The 24,215-nt window shown below is 39.0% G+C and overlaps 1 pseudogene; it reads right to left on the reverse strand.

Moving 5' to 3' along the window:
• Window positions 1–13,190: 13,190 nt before the first annotated feature.
• On the reverse strand, window positions 13,191–24,028 carry LOC100138076 (transcriptional adapter 2-beta-like; annotated as a pseudogene).
• Window positions 24,029–24,215: the final 187 nt, after the last annotated feature.

Consider the following 24,215-nt stretch of genomic DNA (forward strand, 5'->3'; position numbering starts at 1 on the left):
CAACCTAGATGTCCATCAACAGATGAATGGATAAGAAAGCAGTGGTACATATACACAATGGAGTATTACTCAGCCATTAAAAAGAATACATTTAATCCATTCTAATGAGGTGGATGAAACTGGAGCCTATTATACAGAGTGAAGTAAGCCAGAAAGAAAAATACCAATACAGTATACTAACGCATATATATGGAATTTAGAAAGATGGTAACAATAACCCTGTATACAAGACAGCAAAAGAGACACTGATGTATAGAACAGTCTTTTGGACTCTGTGGGAGAGGGTGGGATGATTTGGGAGAATGGCATTGAAATATGTATAATATTATATATGAAACGAGTCGCCAGTCCAGGTTCGATGCACGATACTGGATGCTTGGGGCTGGTGCACTGGGACGACCCAGAGGGATGGTATGGGGAGGGAGGAGGGAGGAGGATTCAGGATGGGGAACACATGTATACCTGTGGCAGATTCATTTTGATATATGGCAAAACCAATACAATATTGTAAAGTTAAATAAAATAAAATTAAAAAAAATAATATAATTAATCTCATTTTGTTACTGACCATCTAGTGATGTCCATGGGTAGAGTAGTTTCTTATGTTCTTGGAAGAGGGTGTTTTCTATGACCAGTGCGTTCTCTTGACAAAACTCTGTCAGCCTTTGCCCTGCTTCATTTTGTACTCCAAGGCCAAACTTGCCTGTTACTCCAGGTATCTCTTGACTTCCTGCTTTTGCATTCTAGTCCCCAGTGATGAAAAGGAATTTGTGTGTGTGTGTGTGTTAGTTCTAGAAAGTCTTATAAGTCTTCATAGAACCATTCAACTTCAGCTTCTTTGGCATTAGTGGTTAGGCAATTTACTTGGATTACTGTGATACTGAATGGTTTTGTCTTGGAATTTCAATTTGCCTTGGAAATAAACAGAGATCATTCTGCTGTTTTTGAGATCACATCCAAGTACTGCATTTTGGACTCCTCTGCTGACTATGATGGGTACTCCATTTCTTCTAAGGGATTCTTGCCCACAGTATTAGATATAATGGTCATCTGAATTAAATTTGCTCATTCTAGTCCATTTTAGTTCACTGATCCCTAAAATGTTGATGGTTACTCTTGCCATCTCCTGTTTGACCCACTTCCAATTCATGAACTTAAATTCTAGGTTCTTATACAATATTGTTCTTTACAGTATTGGACTTTACTTCCATCACCAGTTGCATTCACAACTGGGCATGTTTTACCTTTGGGTCCATCTCTTCATTCTTTCTGGAGTTATTTCTCCACTCTTCTCCAGTAAAATACTGTGCACCTTCTGACCTGGGGAGTTCATCTTTCAATGTCATATCTTTTTGCCTTTTCATACTGTCCATGGGGTTCTCAAGGCAAGAATACTGAAGTGATTTGCCATTCCCTTCTCCAGTGGACCGCGTTCTGTCAGAACTCTCCACCATGATCCGTCCATCTTGGGAGATCCAACCAGTCCATCCTAAAGGAAATCAGTCCTGAATCTTCATTGGAAGGACTGATGCTGAAGCTGAAACTCCAATACTTTGGCCACCTGATGTGAAGAACTGACTCATTTGAAAAAAACCCTACTTCTGGGAAAAATTGAAGGCGGGAAGAGAAGGGGACAACAAAGGATGAGATGGTTGGATGGAATCACTGCCTCGATGGACATGAGTTTGAGTAAACTCTGAAAGTTGATGATGGGCAGGGAAGCCTGGTGTACGTGGCATCACAAAGAGTTGGACACGACTGAGTGACTAAACTGAACTCAACTGATACTGATACTGGTGATAGATCCACATAGCTCCCAATGATCTTCTCCTGGAATTCCAGTCCTTGTGTAATCCCCCTGATAGTGGGTGGACCTAGTTATGTGCTTCTATTAAATAGAACAGAATTAAATATATGAGGTGTCACTTTATCTGATGAAATATCACTTCTATGATTAAGATACAAAAGAATATGATTTCCATCTTGCTGGACTCTTTCTATCCCCTTTTTGGCTCATACATTTTGATGAAGCAAGCTGCTATGTTGCAGAAGCCCACATAATAAGGAATTCAGAAAAGCCTTGACTATAGCACCCAAGAATCTGAATCTACCAATAAAATTTGAATAAGCTTGGAAGCACATCTTTCCTCAGTCAAGCTTTGAGATGACTAGCAACTCAGCCAATATTTGACTGCAGCTTGTGTGAAACCCTGAGAATAATTCCTAACCCTTAGAAACCATGACTTAATAATGGTGACTGTTTTTAAGTTTGGGGCGTAGTTTGTTATACAGCAACAGATAGCCAATACAAATGCTTTCAAAACTTAACATTTCATGGAAATTCCCTGGCTGTCCAGCCAGTTGATATACCCGTAAACTGTTCAGCTCAGGACAGTTAGACTCTGTGACTTCACTGCAGGGGTCATGGTTTTGATGCCTGGTCAGGGAACTAAGATCCTATATGCTGTGCAGTGTGGCAAAAAAAAAAAAAAAAAAGAGAGAGAGAGAGAGAGAAAGAAAGAAAGAAATTTAATTTTTCAAATATTTAACAGAAAATTTAGGGATGTATAATCACAGATGGCTCCAATGTTATTAACATAATCATGACCTTTTCTGTAACTGACTAATAGATTATCTTTTGAATATTACAACTTTTAACTTAGATTCAGGTTATTCATTAATTACATCACCAAATGCATATAATAGCTTTCAGTGTTCACTGGTTTTTTTTTTTTTTTTTTTTTTTGCCATAATTTCCTCATTTTAAGTTTGTAATTATATTTATCTTGTGTAATCAAGTGACTCTTTCAAGAATGAATGGAAATACAAGTATTAATATTTTTGGCTGTTGTCCACACATAATGATCAAAGCCAAAACCTCATGGTTTTCATGCATTTTGCAAAACTATGCAAATATTGGGTATATGTGTCTTCTAAAAATAACATTAATGGATCCCTTCAGGTTCTCTCAAATATGAAGGATCTAAGACTAAGAAAACTAAGGAATCAGAGAAAGGAGTATTTCACAAAATTTATGAGAACTATGCCACAATTTAGGGGAGATTATTTATAACATACAAACTAAAGGCCCATATTTTGATTATTATTATAGATTTAGTTATTCATGTGTTCAAAAATGTATATATGGTGCCTAGTGTGTACACTATGCTAGATAACTGAGATACTTGGTATTCTAAAACAAACCCTAATTCTACTTATTGTGCTTACTCTTTATCCTAATTCTTCCTTTACAGATCTTAGTCTGTTATAGGTTGGACATGTTATTATCCCAAATGTTTTGTATTAATATAGAATATAGTAAATGTGAGAAGTGTTGTAATAAGAATTCAAGGCACAATGGGCACACCTGGGAAGGGCAGCTAATGCAAACTTCCACAAGAAAGCCAATCCTTAGATGATCCCCAGAAGATGAGAAGGTAGACCATAGAGTGGAAGAAGAAAGGTGGATTGTTTTAGTACAGGAAATGGCAAATACAAAGATGATAGAGAATAAGTTAAAACCTCAGAACTCAAAGACTTAGTGTGATGGGGGCACAGAATGAATGGTGGAAAAAATTTAAAATGACACAGAATTGACAGACAAAACATTATGAAGGGTTTACCTGTTTGTTAGTTCAAATTTGTTTGTATTAATTTCCTAAAAAAAAAAAACAATAAAATTTGAAAATTTCTAGCTTCCAATTGAAATAAGACTCCTAGTATTTCTTTTAACTAGAAACAGGTCAATGAGCTGAAAAAAATACACACTAGTTTATATTATGATATTTGATTGATTGATTAAACTTTATTTACATAATATTTTATTGGCACATGATCATAATATGATTTGTTTTATCAAAATTCTATCTTTTACATCTGTCAATAATAAATATATTTGAATTTTATATAAAAATAAAAGCAGTTGCTCCTGAAAATATGGTACTATATAACTTAAATCCTACATAAATGGCAAACACCCTTAAACTGAAATTTTTTCCAATAATTTAAACTAAAGTACTCCTGAGAGATTCAAGGTATGAAGTATGCTTGGGGCTAGTGCACTGGGACGACCCAGAGGGATGGTATGGGGAGGGAGGAGGGAGGAGGGTTCAGGATGGGGAGCACATGTATACCTGTGATGGATTCATTTTGATATTTGGCAAAACTAATAAAATTATGTAAAGTTTAAAAATAAAATAAAATTAAAAAAAAAAGAATGTTGAGGCTTCAATTCTTAAATATATGACTTTATTTATAATCATAAAACAGTAATAGCTCTTTATTATGTTTGTTTTGAAATTTGTTCCTTCCATAGATAAATAAATGACCAGTTACCTCAGTGTTACCATTGACCAATCCAATTACTGTATAATATTTACACTCTCTTTGCTTCATTAATTATGTGCAAAACCTTTATTTTAACATTGCTGAGAGCTTAATTTGCACTTAAATCACAGCATTTCAATTTATCTTCTTCATTTTGAGTTTCAGGCTTTTAAATATCAAATATAATATTGCAGAATATCTCACTGCACTAGGAAAATTACATTCCTTGTCTCTTCTTGTTCAAAGCCTTTGTGCCACAAGTTGTTAAGCATCCTTTCAGTGCAAAGATACAGAAGACATCAAAGCATTTTAAAAGAGTAAATCAATGATTGGATAAATAAATTAGTATTGTTTGAGGAGTATAGCTGTCAGTTACATTGAACACTGATATTCAGAATTATATAAACAAGAGTCACCAAAATAAGACCATATAACTATAAAAGTGTTAGTCACTCAGTCATGTCCTACTCTTTGTGACCCCGCAGACTGCAGTCCACCAGACTCTTCTGTCCATGAAATTCTCCAGGCAAAAATATTGGAATGGGTATCCATTCACTTTGATAACTGTACCACATATCAGTAACTGACCTTCCACCTGGAAGACATGGATGCAGGTTTTTGTCAAATTATGAGTGGCTGACACATTCTTTAAAGTGAACACAGAAAAGAGTGACATCAGCAAGATGGCTGAATAAGATGTCCCTAACTCTTATCCCCATCACAACTGCAATAATTTGGCATCCATCCACCATGGATCACAACAAACTACGGAATATTCTTAGAGATATGGGAATACAAGACTATCTTACCTGTTTCCAGAGAAACCTGTATGCAGGTCAAGAAGCAACAGTTAGAACCTTACATGGAAACAACAGACTGGTTCAAAATTAGGAAAGGAGTACATTAAGACTGTATATTGCTTATTTAACTTATATGCAGAATACATCATGAAAAAAGCAGGGCTGGATAAATCACAATGTGAAATCAAGATTGCTAGGAGAAATATCAACAACCTCAGATATGCAGATGATACCCCTCTAATGGCAGGAAGTGAAGAGGAACTAAAGAGCCTCTTGATGACAGTGAAAAATGAGAATGAAAATCTGGCTTAAAACTCAACAACCAAAAAAATAAGATCATGGCATCTGGGCCCATCACTTCGTGGCAAATAGGTGGGAAAAAAAATGGAAATGGTGACAAAATTTATTTCCTTGGGCTCCAAAATCACTGTGGACAGTGACTGCAATCATGAAATTCAAAGATACTTGCTCTTTAGAAGGAAAGCTATGACAAACCTAGACAGCATATTTAAAAGCAGAGACATCACTTAGCTGACAAACGTTCGTGTAGTCAAAGCTATGGTTTTTCCAGTAGTCAGGTACAGAGGTGAGAATAGTACCATAAAGAAGGCTGAGTGCCAAACAATTGATGCTTTCAAATTGTGGTGCTTTAGAAGATATTGCAGAGTCCCCTGGACTGCAAGGAGATGAAACCAGTTAATCCTAAAGGAAATCTTCCCTGAATATTCATTGGAAGGACTGATGCTAAAACTGAAGCTCCAAGACTTTGGCCACTTGATGCAAAGGGCCAACTCATTGGTAAAGATCCTGATGCTGGGAAAGATTGAGGGCAGAAGGAGAAGGCGGGAAGAGAGGATGAGATGGTTAGATAGCATGACCAACTCTGGACATTAGTCTGAACAAACTATGGGAGATTGTGAAGGACACGGAAGCCTGACATGTTGCAGTCTTCAGGGTTGCCGATTTGGATGGGACTTAGGGACTGCACAACAATAACAAGTATCCATGAACAAAACTATCTGCATGGGAGGCACTTGAGAACTAGAAGATTGTTAAACTTCAGTGCAGTCCATGGCCAAAGAGCCATTTTTAGAAGTCAAGCTGACATCCAATGGCCATGGTCTCAACTATGGACCTGGAAACAGTTCTGTAACCTGAGAACTCAGCTACAGCCCCATCAGCTCTGGTTCTGTCACCAGCACTGTATGCCAAGGGACCTGGGAGGAGTTCGGCCCATCTGTAAATCAGGTGATTGGGACACAGACCTCCAGTCCCAGCAGCGTTTGGGATGTGATCCTCAGTGAGATGTCAGAGTTCTACTTTTCAGCTCTAATTTTGGGCAGGTGGGAGGAGTCCCTTTTTTCTCTAGTGTAGCTCCCTTTTTTCTGTACCTAGAAAAACTTTTCTCTCCAATTTGATGATTTACTCCCAGACTTTTGTGTGCTTCAGCTGTAATCTGTTGAAGGTCCCTAGCTTTTAGGGAATTTCTTTGCCACTCCTGACTCAGTGAAAGCCTTGAATTACTATCTGGTTTTCTCCTTTCTTCCACTGTTCTACCTTAACAGGACACCACTATACTAATCTCTTTAAGACACCTGTACGGGCTTCCCTGATAAAGCCCGTTGGTAAAGAATCTGACTGTAATGCATGAGACCTGGGTTCTATCCCTAGGTTGGGAATCTCCTGGAGAAGGGAAAGGCTACCCACTCCACTATTCTACCCTAAAGATTCCATGGACTGTATAGTCCATGGGGTTGGTTGCAGAGTCAGACACAACTGTGACCTTAACTTTCAATGGTCTGCTTGCATCCCTTTGCCCTTTGCCATGTGAAGATACAATGAAAACTCTACAACTTGGAGGAAGGCCCTCTTTTAAACATGCTGGCACCATGATCTTGGACTTCCAGTCTCCAGAACTCTGAGAAATAACTTTCTGTCATTTAAGGCATTTTGCTATAGCAGCCCTAAAGGACTAAGATAGCCCAATATCCTGTGGGTATATTTTCTCAGGTCTTTTTTCCCTTTACCCAGCTTTTGTGCCCTTAGTAAATGGCACATGAGAAGGAATTAGCAAGTGGATTCAAATTATATCTGTGAGGCGCCACTGGTTTTGAATCCAACAGGTTCACTCACGTGTCACATTAAAAATCTGCTGAAACTTAAGGCATTTCTTCTCATCCTTCTGTATGGTGTATTTACTTTTCCTCATCTCATATCACCAAGCATAGAAATTATTTAAGTCCTTATCTACTTTTGAAATATAGCTTTTCCAGATTTATTGCATCATCAGATTTCTGGAGGGTCCTAACACTATGATTTTTTTGCAGCCTATTTGGATTCTTCCCTGGTCTCTTGAGACTTTCTACTTCCTGACCAGAAGTATAATTCAATTTGTTTTCAACATTTGAGTGTCCTTATATGTTAGGTATATTTTAGTAAGAAACATAAGGAGTACCCTCTTTTAAAATCTGTGATGATTTTTCTTTTTAATGATTTATGCCTAAATACTAACTTCACTTCAGTCTCCTGAATTTTGAATTCTTATCCTCCCTTGTTCTCTCCCTTATTTTGAAAGATATTTTTGTGTCCTAAGTGGCATGCATAATTATGTAATTTTTAGAACAAGATAATCTGATAACTGACTAAATAATGAGATAAGTAATTGAAAAACCCATTTGATTTTTTATAAAGTGATTTTTTTTTGCATATTGATCACAAAGGGCATATATACATGTACTTCTGACCTGTATCTTCTGCAAGAGGTATGTGTATTCATTAGTGTAGAAGAAATAGAATCAGTGTCAAAAACTCCCCTAGATTATTTAGTTTTAGTTTCAAAGAGTTATTTGTTCATTGTAGATAATCCCCTTCTCACCCCCAAGCAGTGCAGGTGTTAGAGTGAGGGTTCTGATTCAGAATGACCTGAAACAATATTAATATATTGCTTTTGTATTGCTGTTGAGAACAATTAGCAATGATTTAGTGTCTTAACTGCAGAATATAATCCTATATTTCATAAATCAGTCTGACATAGATCTTACTGGACTGAATTAAGTTCGGTGTTCGTTTCTAGAGGTTCTTAGGGAGAATCTGTTTCTTTGCCTTTTCCAGCTTTTAGAGGCCATACCATTTCTTGGCCATACTCTCATCCTCCATCGTCAAAGTCAGCAAATGTAGGTTAAGTTTTTCTCACATGACATCACTCTAAACTCTCATCTGCTTCGTCCCATGTTTCACGACCAACCCGATGATCTAGGATAATCTTTTTATTTTAAGGTCAGCTTTTTGGCAACCTTAATTCTACTTCCTTTGCCATGAATCTTTACCTGTTCATAGATTCCAGGGGTTAGGATGTAGATATCTTTGGGGGCCAATCATTCTACCTTCCACAATCTACCTTCTTTTTACAATTTCACATTTTTTTAGTAGACAGATGGGAAGAAAAAGACAAAAATGAATCACTAAAGGGGAAGTTGAACACAAAATGCATCAAAATAACCTTTTCTCATAAATTGATCTGAAGAAAAAAACATCTAAAATTTCAGTTAAGAAAACTATTAAAGTCAGGTGTGTCCTGCTGTTTTTAGAATAGTTGAAAATTGCATCTAAATCTTTGTAAATGTAAACCTTTTCTAAAATCAGGAATGAGAGCAGGAGGATGGAGCATCAATTTTCAGTGGAGAACTACACATTTTCCCCTTCAGTCACATCCTGCTTCCAGACCTGGCCCACAGTCACAATCTGGCTCCAGCTCATAGCATTTGTCCACAGTATTATGCCTTTAAAAGCTTCAATTCCTTATTTGCAAAGTAGCATTAATCTTTCTAGCTATGCTTATTTGGTGTTAGGAAGTAATGCAGTGATATATGTAAAGTGTTTAGGGTAGAACAAATAAGAAATAGTAAATAAATGTTAGTTACACTATTGATAATGAGTACAACTAAAGAATAAAGACATATGGAATCGATCCTTAAAAATATACATATTTTTATCTATTCCTCCTGCAATTTGCTGATTCGCTATAAATAGTGCAAAGGTACACGGGGAATGCTTACATATAATTTAGAAAACTATGTCATTAACATCATTTTTATAGTTTAGCACTGCAAACAAAATTGATAATCAAAAAACATTAGATTGTTTAACAATATTTCTATTACTGCAACCTAAACAGCAATAAACGGGCCCACAGAAAGCTCATCACTGTCCAGACAGACCCCTTAGACATTTCAAGGATCCAATACTGCCCTGGCATCAGCCATGGAAGCAGATGCTGTTTGCAGCTGTTTCCTATGACAGTCACCTAACGTGGCAGGAAAAAAAAAAAGACCTACGTTTTTAACACAAGCTGCTCAAATATTCAAGAACATATTTGGCTCGTCAAGGCACTTTTAAAAAATACTGTAAGAGATGAGATTTATAGGAAATGCAAATTGTAAGCTACCAAGAAATATATTTTCCAGAATTTACCTGTGAATAAATATATTGTGTATGATTTCTAATCAATTGTTGTCACTAAATTGTGAAGGACAATATTTTTAAGCAAAAGGAATAGGGAAAGGAAATACTTGTTCTTTCATTTTTAAAACTTATTCTAATATTATTGACCAAATTTACCATATATTGTGTTCTTGAAATTTTGTTTCATAGATATATAGATTAATATAGTTCCATCTATTTATTTCTTTTTTTACCTCTAACAACTTTGCTAACTTAGCTCCAATCCCATTGGAATTTTTAAGTAAACTCAACCATACGATTGCTTCTCAAGCAGACTGAGAAAATCCTGACAGTCTAATTTTCCAAGGGGTCCTTGAAGTGGTTTTATCAGTCCTAAACAGCAGAAGCAAATGTGCAATAGTAATTTTTAAGTGTTCACACAGTCCAGATATTCTATATGCAAAAATAGCAGGAAAGAATCTTAATGTTGGGATATTATAACACTAAAAATTAGGAGTATAACTGTATGTGCAGAGCAAGAATTTTAAAGTTGATTAAAACATAATTTTATACAATAATTATAAAGAGGATATAGTAGAGTTTGTCATATGACATTTCTTGGTAAATAAGAAATTATTCTCCCTTTAATTCAAAAGAGCACATTCCTAGAAGATATCCCAAGCCTACAAGGTGTGTCAGGATGTAACTTTCTTGTGACGTTCTATTTGTATATTATGCTTATAGAAAACTGTCTTAGCATCTGGTGTTTTATTCAATATCCTTTTAATCATCACTGTCTAAGATGGTTATTGTTGTCAATATGATTTGCAATAATGATGTCTTGTGATTATGTTTAGCTCTAGAAATTGTATCCAGATGTATGTCAGTTTGCCTGGACATAGAATCAGTTTGCATGGACATTTTAGTTTAAGGATGTTCTGGGCTTTTGTGGACATAGTAAAGCCATCATTGCTGTCCAAATAGAAAATGGTTAGATCTCTAGACAGAAAATAAAGAGAGATAGCATGCAACTTCCTATGGAAAATTTTTAAAAGTATCATTTACAACAAACTGGTTGCTCACAAATCTTCCTGTTTAACTTTTTACCCAAAGTGTGGGATTACATTCTTCAGAGTGCAAGGATGTCCCTGGGAAAATGGACATTAATTAGGAAACTAAAGATATAGATTAACATATAAGCAAAGCTCTCTCTCTCTTTTAGTTTTTGTTGTTGTTGTTGTTGTTGTTGTTGTTCTCAACCTGTTTAATGTGTAAAATAGAAATATGAGTAGTAGGCAGAGTTCTGGTTTGAATACCTTTTCGGAATGCTGGCCATCCAGAGCATTATTCTGAATAGCTTGATTATCTTCTGTGACCCAGAGAGTTTCAGTTTTGAAAAGACCTAATTCCACAGGATTATGGTGACTAATTTATCATGAGAATTAAATACAGAAATGTAAAGGCTCCAAGCTAACAGCAGGGAAGAACTAGTGTAACAGTAATAGCTGGGGTTGATGGGACAAGAAGCAACTGATTATAAAATCACTTTTCCTTTGTAAAGAAGTATTCATAGTTTAACATAAATTATACATTCATTGTGGTGTTTAAAAACAGTCAAGCCTAAATATATTCATACTGTCAAAAAGATACACATACTGAAAACCTGTTTAAACACAAAATTCTCAGCCAGGGCCATGAACATTTAGAAGAAGTTTTTGCTTCTCAAGCTTAATGAAAGCCTGGGAATCATTTTATTAAAAAATAAGACTAAATTTAAAATCTCACCAAATTAGGAATCCAATGTAGAAAATTGATGACACCAGAGTAGCTAAAGCTAGCAGTTCTCAAATTTTAGACTAGTCACCTGGAAGGCTCATAGAAACACAGCTCCACGGCCCCACCTCTAGAGGACTGAACAGGGCCTGAGTCCCTGAAGTTCCAATAAGTTCCCAGGAGGTGCTGGTACTGCTGGTCCAGGAACCCCAAGTGAGAAACACTGGCCAGAACATCTGTAAAAACATAGCACTGTCTCTATCTCTGCTCAGCACAGACAGTGTCCACACACTGTCAGCCGTGGTTATCCTGCAGGAGACAGCATGAAGGGGGTGCTCAGGAGAGACACCACTGCCTGCTACTTCATGGTCAGAGAGAAATTCTGGGTTTGTTCTCAGGTCACATGGAGCACTGCTCTGCCAGCATGTGATGAGGTTTACAACCAAAGCCATATACAATATATTTGAAGTGTTTATTTAATGCTGAAAATTTACCTTAGGGGACAGAAGATTGTAAATAGAAAGAAAAAGGCACCTTAAGTAAGTCATCCTTGGAAATGATGAGTTGTTTATTTATTTATTTATTTTTCTTTCTTTCAAATAACTTCACTGTAATGTAACTTCAAACATTCTGGGAGGTAAACAGTCTTGGTAGCTATAAGGGAAGAGAGAATGCTGGGGTCTGGCCATTCTACTGACTCTACTGCAGGGTCTTGGACACAAGAGCCCCAAGCAGCTGGAAAACAAAGGATTCAGGTTCCAGTAGGAAGGTACAGTGCGTGTCCACGAAAAAGCACCCCTGAAACCATCTTTAAACAGAGTTGGGCAGAGCCACCCCTGAGTCTGGTTCAAGACAGTGACCTAGTGAAGCAGTACCCAGGCTTAGAGGCCTCTACGGGCCCCTCCCACCGTGGCCTAGCCAAGTGCCTGTTGCCACCCAAATAAGACACATAGCCAGTCTCAGTGAAAGAGGTACTTGCTACTGGGGTGAAAACTCTGGAGGGAGCTAGTACCAGGACTCAAAACTCTCAGCCATGAGTTTCCTAAAATGAGTTCTTCCAGATACAATGCACACAAGCTTTAAGAGCAGCAAAAGCACCCCTAGTAGAAGAAGCTTAATGTTCTGACAGTCTGTGTTGGTCCCTGCATCCCCAGAGACCTAGGGGAGCCTGCTGAGGGCTGCTGCTCCTCCCATGGTGAGCTCCCCAGCAGTCGGTTTGGGAGTTACAAGCTCAAACTCTGCCACTTCCAGTGGTTACCGGGAAGCTCAGTTTAGCCAAATTGTGCAACACCAGATTCCTCCTTGAAAAGTCCCTGTGGATGCCCACCCTATCCTTCCCTGGCCTCTCTTTCACCTACCCTGCCCAGCCCCCACCTAAAGTGCCACATGCCAGGCTGTGCCAGGCATTGTGGGTGGCTGTGGGCAGCTGGCAGAGCTCAGGTCATAGGGTGAAGCTGGTAGCACTGCAGGGAAAGATTTGCCTCCACCCACAGCACAACAGTCATGAACCAATGGAAAGAAAGTCACAAATAAACATGAATTTTCAAATTTCATCATAATATTCTCCAAATTGAACACTTAAAGGCAATTGTCATCATAAAGTACTAGGTTTAGGACTAAGTTAAAATATACATGTATTTGTCTCCTCCTTGATCGACATAAGATTGTTACTATTACTTCTTCAGAGAACTATATAAAGGATTTAAATCCTAAGGGAAAAAAATTAATCAACTTGTTAAAAATGAGCAATAATGGGGGGTAAAGGTGTTTCCTCTCCACCCCTCCTCCTACACCCCTTGCCATTTTGGCTTACAAGATTTACAGCATCATTCCAGCTTTCACAGCTACAGCTTAGGAAGGATCCCTGGATATACTTAAAATCCTTTTCTTGAGGACTTTGTCCAAAGAGCCCAGAAGCTGGCTCTTAGAGGGGATGTTTGCCTCTTATGGAGGTGGTTCTTGAAGATGATGGTCTTCATGGTCCTGTAGCACATGGGGATTAAGTTCAGCGAGCTGGAGAGCACCTTCTCAGCATCCAGTAGGAGCTTGGAGCTGGGCAGGTTCTGGGTGGCAGTGGTCTTGCCATCCTAGCCATCCTCCTTATCTCACTTGGTGCCTGCCTCAATCTTGTTCTTCTTCCTCTTCTTGCACTTGTGCTTGGCCACCTTATGCTTAGCCAACTCCTCCATCTTGGTGATGCCTTTGTCCTGGTTCCACTGCAGCTGCCAAATCTTGGTGCACAGCATCTTCTTTTTGTGCATGTTATGGAACAGGTTGTCAAACTCCTCACAGGAAATGAACTGTGTGAGTGGCTGAAGCTTCAATCACAACTTCTCCTCCCTGGTGATCTTGTGCTTAGCCTCCTTCTCCTTGTTCTTGCCTAGGAAGGCAGGCACCAAGTTGTAGTCACCTGTGATTTTTTGCACTGCTGACACTCCTTGAGTTTCTGCAGGCATGTGTCCTTATGTGCGAGCTTCAGCTCTATCTCCACATCATGGTAGTCTTAGTTGAGAGCCAGCTGATAAAGATCTCAGGGTCCTGGTCATACTTCTCTGTCCTGTAGTTGTCCCACAGGGGCAGGTAGTCCAGCTGTTGCTGCTCAGCCAATACTTCCTGGGGAGTCTGGAAAGCTTCAGTGTGAACGGCCATATCCTCCCATTTTCCAAAGCTAAACTGCTCAGTGGCATCCAGCAGCAGCTGTCCTTGTGGCCACCAGCTGATAGTGTTACTACATCCAAGCTCGTTCTGCAGGCTGCATGACAGGCCAATGAATTGGAGACGAGGTGTTGAGGCAAGATGTTATTTGGTAATTTGGCTGACCGAGAAGATGGCAGACTAATGTCTCAAAATAACTATCTTCTTCTGGATACTAGGTTCTTTTATGGATCAGAGATGGGAAGAGAAGGGGAAACAAAGCACAAAAGCCATTAATCTTGCAAATATCTCCTAGAATGACAAGTCTCAAGCAGTAGATGTGTTCATTTCTTTCTTCTTGCCATCCACAGGTGGGCAGGATCATGAACAAAGGCACTTTAGTTTAAGAGTCAGGCAGAGAGGCCGAATTCTCTGAGGCAGGCCATTATGTATAATTATAATAACCAAAGCAACAAAAAGACATGTCAAAGAAAAACTTCTAACATGGTATCAGAATTGGATTTTCCTTGTAACGGTAGCCATGATAGCGGCAGTGGTGGCTGATCTCTGTACCAGCTGAGAAGCACTCAGAGCACACAGCTCAGTGCCCTTGCAGTTGATACAGCAGAAGTGCAGTGAGCTCACCTCCACCAGGCAGTACAGACAGTACTTCCTATCAAGTTCCACTGTCTTACTCCACCTGCCTCCTTGGCCCCCACTACTGCCACCCTCTCTGCATTTTTTAAAATTGGGGGTACAAAGGTATTCTCACACAAAATAGAATCCAAACTTTATTATTTTAAACATATAAACCTATAGATGTTGTTCAGTTGCTAAGCCGTGTTCCATTCCTTGCAACCCCATGGACTGCAGCACGCCAACCTTCTCTGTCCTTCACTATCTCCTGAAGTTTCCTCAAACTCTTGTCCATTTACCTCAATCAAAACTTACCTGAATCTAATTAGAAAATAGTAAGCTAAATAAATTGTCCCATGTTTAAGGTGGATTGATATGCTTTATAAATATAGTCTTCCTCTTCTTCCCTCTCTTGGAATTGTATACATACATTTGACATGACTGAACTTTATTATGAAAGATGCACAATTATATAGGGTCCTAAAGTCTTGGTTTATCATTTACTTATTTATATTATCTTCTATTTGGGAAACAAAATATAAAATCTGAGATTAAAATAATTACTTTAGAAAGAAAACAAGGTTGTAAAGAATATCTTAATTCTGCTTTGTGTCAAGATATGAACATCATATATGCTGCTGCTGCTGCTTCTAAGTCGCTTCAGTCGTGTCCGACTCTGTGCGACCCCATAGATGGCAGCCCACCAGGCTCCCCCATCCCTGGGATTCTCCAGGCAAGAACCCTGGAGTGGGTTGCCATTTCCTTCTCCAATGCAGGAAAGTGAAAAGTGGAAGTGAAGTTGCTCAGTCGTGTCTGACTTTTAGAGACCCCATGGACTGCAGCCTAGCAGGCTCCTCCATCCATGGGATTTTCCAGGCAAGAGTACTGGATTGGGGTGCCATTGCCTTCTCTGTCATCATATATGAATGGAGCACAAATAACAGTGCAAAAGTATACCCTACTGAAAGTATAATTAGACCTATAATTTAACACATATGTATTTTAATTGTTTTCCTTTAACAAATGAATCACTCCTTTTTTCCTAAAGTTGGATTGGTTAACATTTTCATTATAATTAATACATATAAGATTTTCTGTTTATATGTAGAATATTTTATAGTAACCATACTTTTTCAAAATAACTTTTAAAAAGAAGCTTCAGATGTTCACTTTACAAGTGTATTACTTTTCCCTAATATATGCAATATATTAAACTTTCAAAAACCAGGATATGTGAGATCATTAACCATCAACATTAAGTAAGCCACAACCAAATAATAGTTTGAAATATACAACAAGTTAATCAGAAGGATAGTTTTCACATTAATATAGAGTAGGAAAAATCATGACTTATCAGAAAATTCATGTATTATGGAAAGTTTCAATTGTTATGTGTATTTCCAAAATATGAATGCTATCATTGAGACAAGATAATAGTTTAACATAAAGAAAGAGACACTCACACACAAATACACTCCAAACTTAAAAACTTGAGCATAAAAGGACACTGTCAACAGAATGAAAAGGAAACCTACAGACTGAGAGACAATACTTACAAATCAAATTTCTGATAGGGGATTAATCCAGAAAATACAGAGAACTCCTACAACTCAACAACAATCAGATTTTAAAATGGGAAAAAGACTTGAATGTTTTTTTCAGAAATGATATATAGATGACCAACAAGCATATGAAAAGATGCTCAATATCATTAATCACTAGAGAAATTCATATCAAAACAATGAGATATCACCTTGTCACAGGAAGGGGAACCCCTTCCAGGGCCTGAAAGAGGGTTCTTGTCTAACACTTGGAAATTAATTCTCTGAGGAGCCACACATCCTGACAAAGCAAGAGACTTTATTGGCAAGGGGTGCTGGGTGGAGAGCAGGAGGGTAAGGGAAACCAAGAGGACTGCTCTGCCACCTGGCTCACAGCCTCGGGTTTTATAGTAATGGGTTAGTTTCCAGGCTATCTTTGGCCAATCATTCTGACTCAGAGTCCTTCCTGGGGATACACATATTGTTCAGCCAGTATGGATACCAGCAAGGATTCTGAGAGGTAGTAAGACACATGGTGTCTCCTATTGACCTTTCCAAACTCTTTTGGTTAGTGGTGGCCTATTGATTCCATGTTCCTTACCAGGACCTCCTGTCATAAAATAACTCATGCAAATGAATACTGTGGTGCCTGGTCAGGTAGATTGTTTCAGTCAATGTATCCCCTAACAACTTCACACTTTCTAGAAAGATTATTATCAATAAAACAGAAAGTAACAAGTGTGAGCAAGGATGTAGAGAAATAAGAACATTGTACCTTATAGAGGGGAATGTAAAATGGTGCAGCTGCTATGGAAAGCAATATGGTGACTCACCAAGAAATCAAAATAGAATTAACATATGTATTGGTCTGCTCAGGCTGCCATAGCAAAATATCATGGACTGGGTGGACTTAAATAACAAAAATCTATTTCTCACAAGTCTGGAAGTTGAGAAATTCAAGATCAATGTACCAGTGGATTTGGTTTATGGTAGGAAACCTTCCTGGCTTGCAGATGGTTACCTACATTCAGAAAAAGAGAGAGAGAGACAAAGAAAGACAGGGGCTAAGGAGAGGGAAGTTTCTTGATGTGTGTAGCGTTTCAGTTTTGTAAGATGAAATGGTTCTGGAGCTCTGTCGCACAATAATGTACATAAACTTAGCACTCCTCAACTGTATACTTGAAAATGGTTAAAATGATAAATTTCATGTAATGTATTTTTTACCACAATTGAAAATAAAAATGTTCAATTAGGTCCCATCTGTTTATATTTGCTTTTATTTCCTATATTTTAAGAGACAGGTCCAAGAAATTATTGTTATAAGTTATGTCAAAGTATGTTATGCCTATGTTTTCCTCTAGGAAGTTTACAGTATCTGATCTTACATTTAGGTCTTTAATCCACTTTGAGCTTATTTTTGTATATGATATTAGTGAAATATCATTATTTTACAAGTAGCTGTCCAGTTTTCTGAGCACCACTTGCTGAAGAAACTTTCTCCATTGTATATTCTTGCCTCCTTTATTGTAGATTAATTGACTGTCAGTGTGTGGGTTTATTCCTAGGATTTCTATTCTGTTCCACTGATCTGTGAGTCTGTTTTTGTGCCAATACCATACCAGTTTGATTACTGTAGCTTTGAAGTTGTTGGGATGCATCCTGCAGGGCTATAAGGCCTATGATTGCCCAGATTCAAAACCAAAGAAAGAGCCCAGAGTCAGTCACAGACACATCAATAGTTTATTTGCTAGCAAGCTCTTACATGTCTGAAGCACAGTCCTGGAGGGACACTATGCCATGTGTGTGTATGGCAGATGGTGGACAGGACTTGCGGGCAGACTTTGCTCCTGGGAGGAAGAGTTCACCAGTTACAGGGAGAATTGAGTCAGGTTACTTCATTGGTTACCTGGCAGAATGGCATGCCCCTCACTACGCTTTTGATGAGCTATCAATGGTGATGTTCTGATCTAAGAGTTAGAACAGTCACTAGCTGGGGTGGGATAAGTAGGTAGGAAGTTCAGTTAGATAAGTAAGATGTAGGTGAAGCAAGTACTGATCAAGCAGGGGGTGGACAGAGAGCAAGAGAACAGTCATTTGGGGTGGCCTGACCATATACTGGCTTCCCATGTGGCTTAAGTGGTAAAGAATCTGCCTGGCAATACAGAAGATGAAAAAGACGCAGGTTCAATCCCTGGGTCAGGAAGACTCCCTGGAGGAGGACATGGCAACCTACTCCAGTGTTCTTGCCTGGAGAATCCCACGGACAGAGGAGCCTGGCGGGCTACAGTCCATAGGGTCACAAAGAATCAGACATGACTGAAGCGACTTAGCACGTACGTACGCACCACCATATACCAATATAGTCTGAAGTCAGAGGGCATGGTACCTATAGTTCTGTTCTTCTTTCTCAAGATAGTTTTGGCTCTTCAGGATCTTTTATGTTTCTATACACATTTTGAAATTTTTTGTTCTAGTTCTATAAAAGTGTCCTTGGAATTTTGTTAGAGATTTCACTGGATCCATATATTGCCTTGGGTAATGTGGTCATTTAAAAATATTAGTTCTTCCAGTCCATGAACACAGTATACCATTCCATCTATGGTCTTCAGTTTCTGTCATCAGTGTCTTACAGTTTTCTGAGTACAAGTCTTTTACCTCCTTTTGTAGGCTTATTCCTAGGTTTCTACCATTTTGATGAAGTTGTAACTGGAATTGTTTCCTAAATTTATTCTTCTGATAGCTTTTCATTAGTGTATAGAAATGCAACAGATTTTTGTATCTTGCATTTTTGCGTTTTGTATCCTGCAATTTTACCAAATTCACCGATCAGCTCTATAGTCTTCTGGTGGTATCTTTAGGATTTTCTATGTATCATATCATGTCATCTTCAAACAGTGAAAGTTTAACTTCTTCCTTTCCAATTTAGATTCCATTCATCTTTCTTCTTCTCCTTTGCACAGCAAAAGAAATCATCAAAAAAAATAAATAAAAGGACAACTTATGAAATGGGAGAAATTATTTGTAAATGATATGACCCATAAACAATTAACAGCCAGCGTATATAAAGAGTTCATACAACTCAGCATAAAAGAAATAAGCAACCCAATTTATTAACATGTATACACTGTTATATTTAAATTACATAACCAAAAAAAAGTAAGCTACAAGGAAATATTTTTTGAGGGAATATAGCCAATAATTTATAATGACTATAAATGGATTATAGCCTTTAAAAATTGTGAATCACTCTATCGTACACCTGTAACTTATATAATATTATAAACAACTATTATTCTATAAAGTTAAACAAATTTAAAGAAAAAGAACTTCATCATTGAAAATAATGAGCAGAAAAACTGAATAGACATTTTTTTCAAAGGGGAAGTGCACATAGCCAACAGGTCCATGAAAAATGCTCAATACTGCTAATTATTAAAGAAATGCAAATCAAAACCACAATGAGACAGTACCTCACACCTGTCAGAATGGCTATCAAGAAAAAGAACACAAATAGTGATATTGGTGAGAATGTGGAAAACACGAAACCCTCAGATACTGTTGAAGGGAATGTAGATTGGTGCCACCACCTGGAAAACAGTATGGAGGTTTCTTAAAAAAAAATTAAAAATAGAACCTCTATATGAACCAGCAATTGTACTTCTTGGTGTATACCAAAAAACAAAACAATAATACTAAAAGATACATGCACCTGATGTTTATATCAGCATTATTTATAACTGCCAAGAAAGAGAGCAACCTAATGGTCCATCAACAGATGAATGGAGAAATAGATGTTGTATACACACTCACACACACAATGGAATACTACTGGGCCATAAAAAAAGAATGAAAATTTTGCCATTAGCAGGAACATGGGTGGACTTGGAGAGCATTATGATAAGTGAAATAAGTCAGACAGAAAAAGACAAATACTGTATGCTATCACTTACACGTGAAATCTAAATAATAAAACAAACTAGAAAATATACTAGAGAAGAAGTAGATTCATGTATATAAAGGACAAACTAGTGGTTACCACTGGGGAGGGGGAAGTATGGGAAGTCAACATAGGCGTAAGGTGTTAAGAGGTACTTCTAGATGTTCAAGCTGGTTTTAGAAAAGGCAGAGGAACCAGAGATCAAATTGCCAACATCCACTGGATCATGGAAAAAGCAAGAGAGTTCCAGAAAAACATCTATTTCTGCTTTATTGGCTATGTCAAAGCCTTTGACTGTGTGGATCACAATAAACTGGGGAAAATTCTGAAAAGGATGGGAATACCAGACCACCTGACCTGCCTCTTGAGAGACCTATATGCAGGTCAGGAAGCAACAGTTAGAACTGTACATGGAACAACAGATTGGTTCCAATAGGAAAAGGAGTACGTCAAGGCTGTATATTGTCACCCTGTTTATTTAAATTATATGCAGAGTACATCACGAGAGACAATGAGCTGGAAGAAGCACAAGATGGAATCAAGATTGCCGGGAGAAATATCAATAACCTCAGATATGCAGATGACACCACCCTTATGGCAGAAAGTGAAAAGGAACTAAAAAGCCTCTTGATGAAAGTGAAAAAATTGGCTTAAAGTTCAGCATTCAGAAAACTAAGATCATGGCATCTGATCCTATCACAGAGCATAGACCTGTCCATGTGGTTTTGCCTTCCCCTGTGAGTTGGGTCCCCGAGGTCCGCCCCAGCTCCGGGAAAACAGCCCCTGAGAAAAGGTCTCCAGGAACCGCTTTTCGCCCAGGCTGGGAAACACAGTTCACAGGAGGCAAGGCAAGCGAGCCCCTTGCAGGGAAAAAGAGGCCTTACTGTCCATGGAGGAGCAGGCTGCCAGAATGTGCGAGACCTGACTGGTGCCTTACTGGCCTCAGCTCCGCCATTGCATGTTCATCCCAACTAGGACCCAGGCCTACTTGGAGAAGGGTTTGGGTGCGGATTTCTACAAACTGCGAAGGGCTACAGCAATGAGAACACTCTCAGCGGTAAGGGAGAGCTTTGTATGGATTCCCAAGCTGTTTTCAGGCTCCCTGTGCCCCAATGGGGAAACAATAGAAACAGTGTCAGATTTTATTTTTGGGGGGCTCCAAAATCACTGTAGATGGTGATTGCAGCCATGAAATTAAAAGATGCTTACTCCTTGGAAGGAAAGTTATGACCAACCTAGATAGCATATTCAAAAGCAGAGACATTACTTTGCCAACAAAGGTCCATCTAGTCAAGGCTATGTTTTTCCAGTAGTCATGTATGGATGTGAGAGCTGGACAATAAAGATAGCTGAACGCCAAAGAATTGATGCTTTTGAACTGTGGTGTTGAAGACTCTTGAGAGTCCCGTGGACTGCAAGGAGATCCAACCAGTCCACCTAAAGGAGATCAGCCCTGGGTAGTCTTTGGAAGGAATGATGCTAAAGCTGAAACTCCAGTACTTTGGTCACCTCCTGCGAAGAGTTGACTCATTGGAAGAGACTCTGATGCTGGGAGGGATTGGGGGCAGGAGGAGAAAGGGACGACAGAGGATGAGATGGTTGGATGGCATCACTGACTTGATAGACATGAGTTTTAGTTAACTCCGGGAGTTGGTAATGGACAGGGAGGCCTGGCATGCTGCAATTCATGGGGTTTCAAAGAGACTGAACTAATTAAGAGGTACAAACTATTTGATATAAATTACTTTGATATATTGCACAAGATGCAGAATATAGCAAATATAATAATTATAAATTGAATATAAACTTTAAAACAACAATAAAATAAAGTTAATATTTTAACTATCAACTGTTTCAAAATATAGATATAACAAAGCAAATATTCAGTTACAGACTCTTTCCCTAAATATTTCCCTCCAATGTCCCATCTTTCTCCAATATCTTTTTGAGATTCACTTTTAGCATTTTTGACCAGGATCTCCAAGTATTATGACTTAATCTATAAGAATATTAATATATATATAATGTATTCATAAATGAACAATATTTTAAAGGTAGTATTTCTGTTTTCATGTTATAGATGAATTTTCTCTAGATCTAAGGAAATGATTTGCCATAAGATTTTTTTAATAACTAAATCAGGTCATAATAAAAGAAAATCAATACTATTTCAGATCAGATCAGTCGCTTAGTCGTGTCCGACTCTTTGCGACCCCATGAATCACAGCACGCCAGGCCTCCCTGTCCATCACCAACTCCCGGAGCTCACTGAGACTCGTGTCCATCCAGTCAGTGATGCCATCCAGCCATCTCATCCTCTGTCGTCCCCTTCTCCTCCTGTCCCCAATCCCTCCCAGCCTCAGAGTCTTTTCCAATGAGTCAACTCTTCACATGAGGTGGCCAAAGTACTGGAGTTTCAGCTTTAGCATCATTCCTTCCAAAGAAATCCCAGGGCTGATCTTCAGAATGGACTGGTTGGATCTCCTTGCAGTCCAAGGGACTCTCAAGAGTCTTCTCCAACACCACAGTTCAAAAGCATCAATTCTTCGGTGCTCAGCCTTCTTCACAGTCCAACTCTCACATCCATACATGACCACAGGAAAAATCATAGCCTTGACTAGACGAATCTTAGTTGGCAAAGTAATGTCTCTGCTTTTGAATATGCCATCTAGGTTGGTCATAACTTTCCTTCCAAGGAGTAAGCGTCTTTTAATTTCATGGCTGCAGTCACCATCTGTAGTGATTTTGGAGCTCAGAAAAATAAATACTATTTACTATCATGCAAATTTCATCTAATTAATTACTGTTGATATGTATAGCTCTTCTACTGTAGGTACTGCATCAAAATACTTTCACTTAGGACATTAAATAAAATGTATCATTTAGCTTACAGAAGCAAAAACAATTGCTAGTCTTTCCAATATTACAGATTCTATTTCTTTCATTTATCAAGGAAGGAGAGGAAAAGAGGAAAAGGCAGGGAGGGCATGCTTGAATTAGCTGAAGGAAGCATCGTTCTGACTCATCTAAAGCTGCATCAGAGAAGGTTGATTCTTTCAGACGCATTCAAGAGGAAGTTATTTCCTAGAGTTTTTGCAACCTTGATCTCATGATCCAAAGAGCAGATTCTCACTTCATGCTAGTTAGTGAACATCGTGTTTTGTCACCCGGCTCAGCTGGTAAAGAATCTGACAGCAATGCCGGAGAGCTGGGTTCGATTCCTGGGTTGGGAGGATCCCTTGGAGAAAGGCAAGGCTACCCACTCCAGTAATCTGGTCTGGAGAATTCCATGGACTGTATGGTCCATGGGGTCGCTAAGAGTTGGACACAACTGAGTGACTTTCATTTGGTAACACAACACTCATACTTAGTTTCAAAGACTCCTAGCACTTATTTTTCAGTATATTTTAGTTCTCACTTATGAATATAACAAAAAAAGACTTTACCAAAAATATTATATTCTGAATACATCTGAATACATCAGGTGAATTGTTGTCTCTAATGAAGTAGTCAACCCTCTTAACCATGTAAGAGTCGGCACGACAGAGGGACTTTCACTCACTCACTTAGGTCGCCTGTTACTTGGGGCAGGGACACAGGTGAATCTGGTTAGAGTCAAAGGAACAACCAGGACCTGGTGATCTGGTTGAGATGAAGAGTCGGTGTCCCAGAAGGGAAACAGAGGAGGAAGGACCTCATACAAAGTTGCAGCCCTCCCTCCATCTAGGCGCTCTGCCCCAGCGCCTACCTCTCAGGCCTGGAGGAGAGCGCGCTCAGCGGGCGGGAGCGCGCCGACTGCAATTCCCGACGCGCCCGGCAGCGCTGGGGGCGCGCTCGTCCCGCAGTTGGCCGCCTCTCCGGCTCGCAGATCGGAAGCTCTTGTGGAAGAAAAGGTCTCTTGGAGCCCGCTCACCCAGTTCGTGGGAAAAGCTGTCAGGCATTTGCTTCTGGACGCCTAGACTACAGCCGGGATCGTCCCGGTGGCTGGCTGAGGCTGCGTGCTTGTGTCTGTCCCGGACACCGTGGCCCGCTGCTGGCACAGCGCGCAGAGGTTGTTGCGCAGGGGCTCAGATTCCGGGTAGCTCCGGGCATTCGCCTGGGCGCAGGCGTTGGAGGGGACAACAGAGA

This window comes from Bos taurus, chromosome 26 (genome assembly GCF_002263795.3).
Source record: "Bos taurus isolate L1 Dominette 01449 registration number 42190680 breed Hereford chromosome 26, ARS-UCD2.0, whole genome shotgun sequence".
NCBI classification, from domain to species: domain Eukaryota; kingdom Metazoa; phylum Chordata; class Mammalia; order Artiodactyla; family Bovidae; genus Bos; species Bos taurus.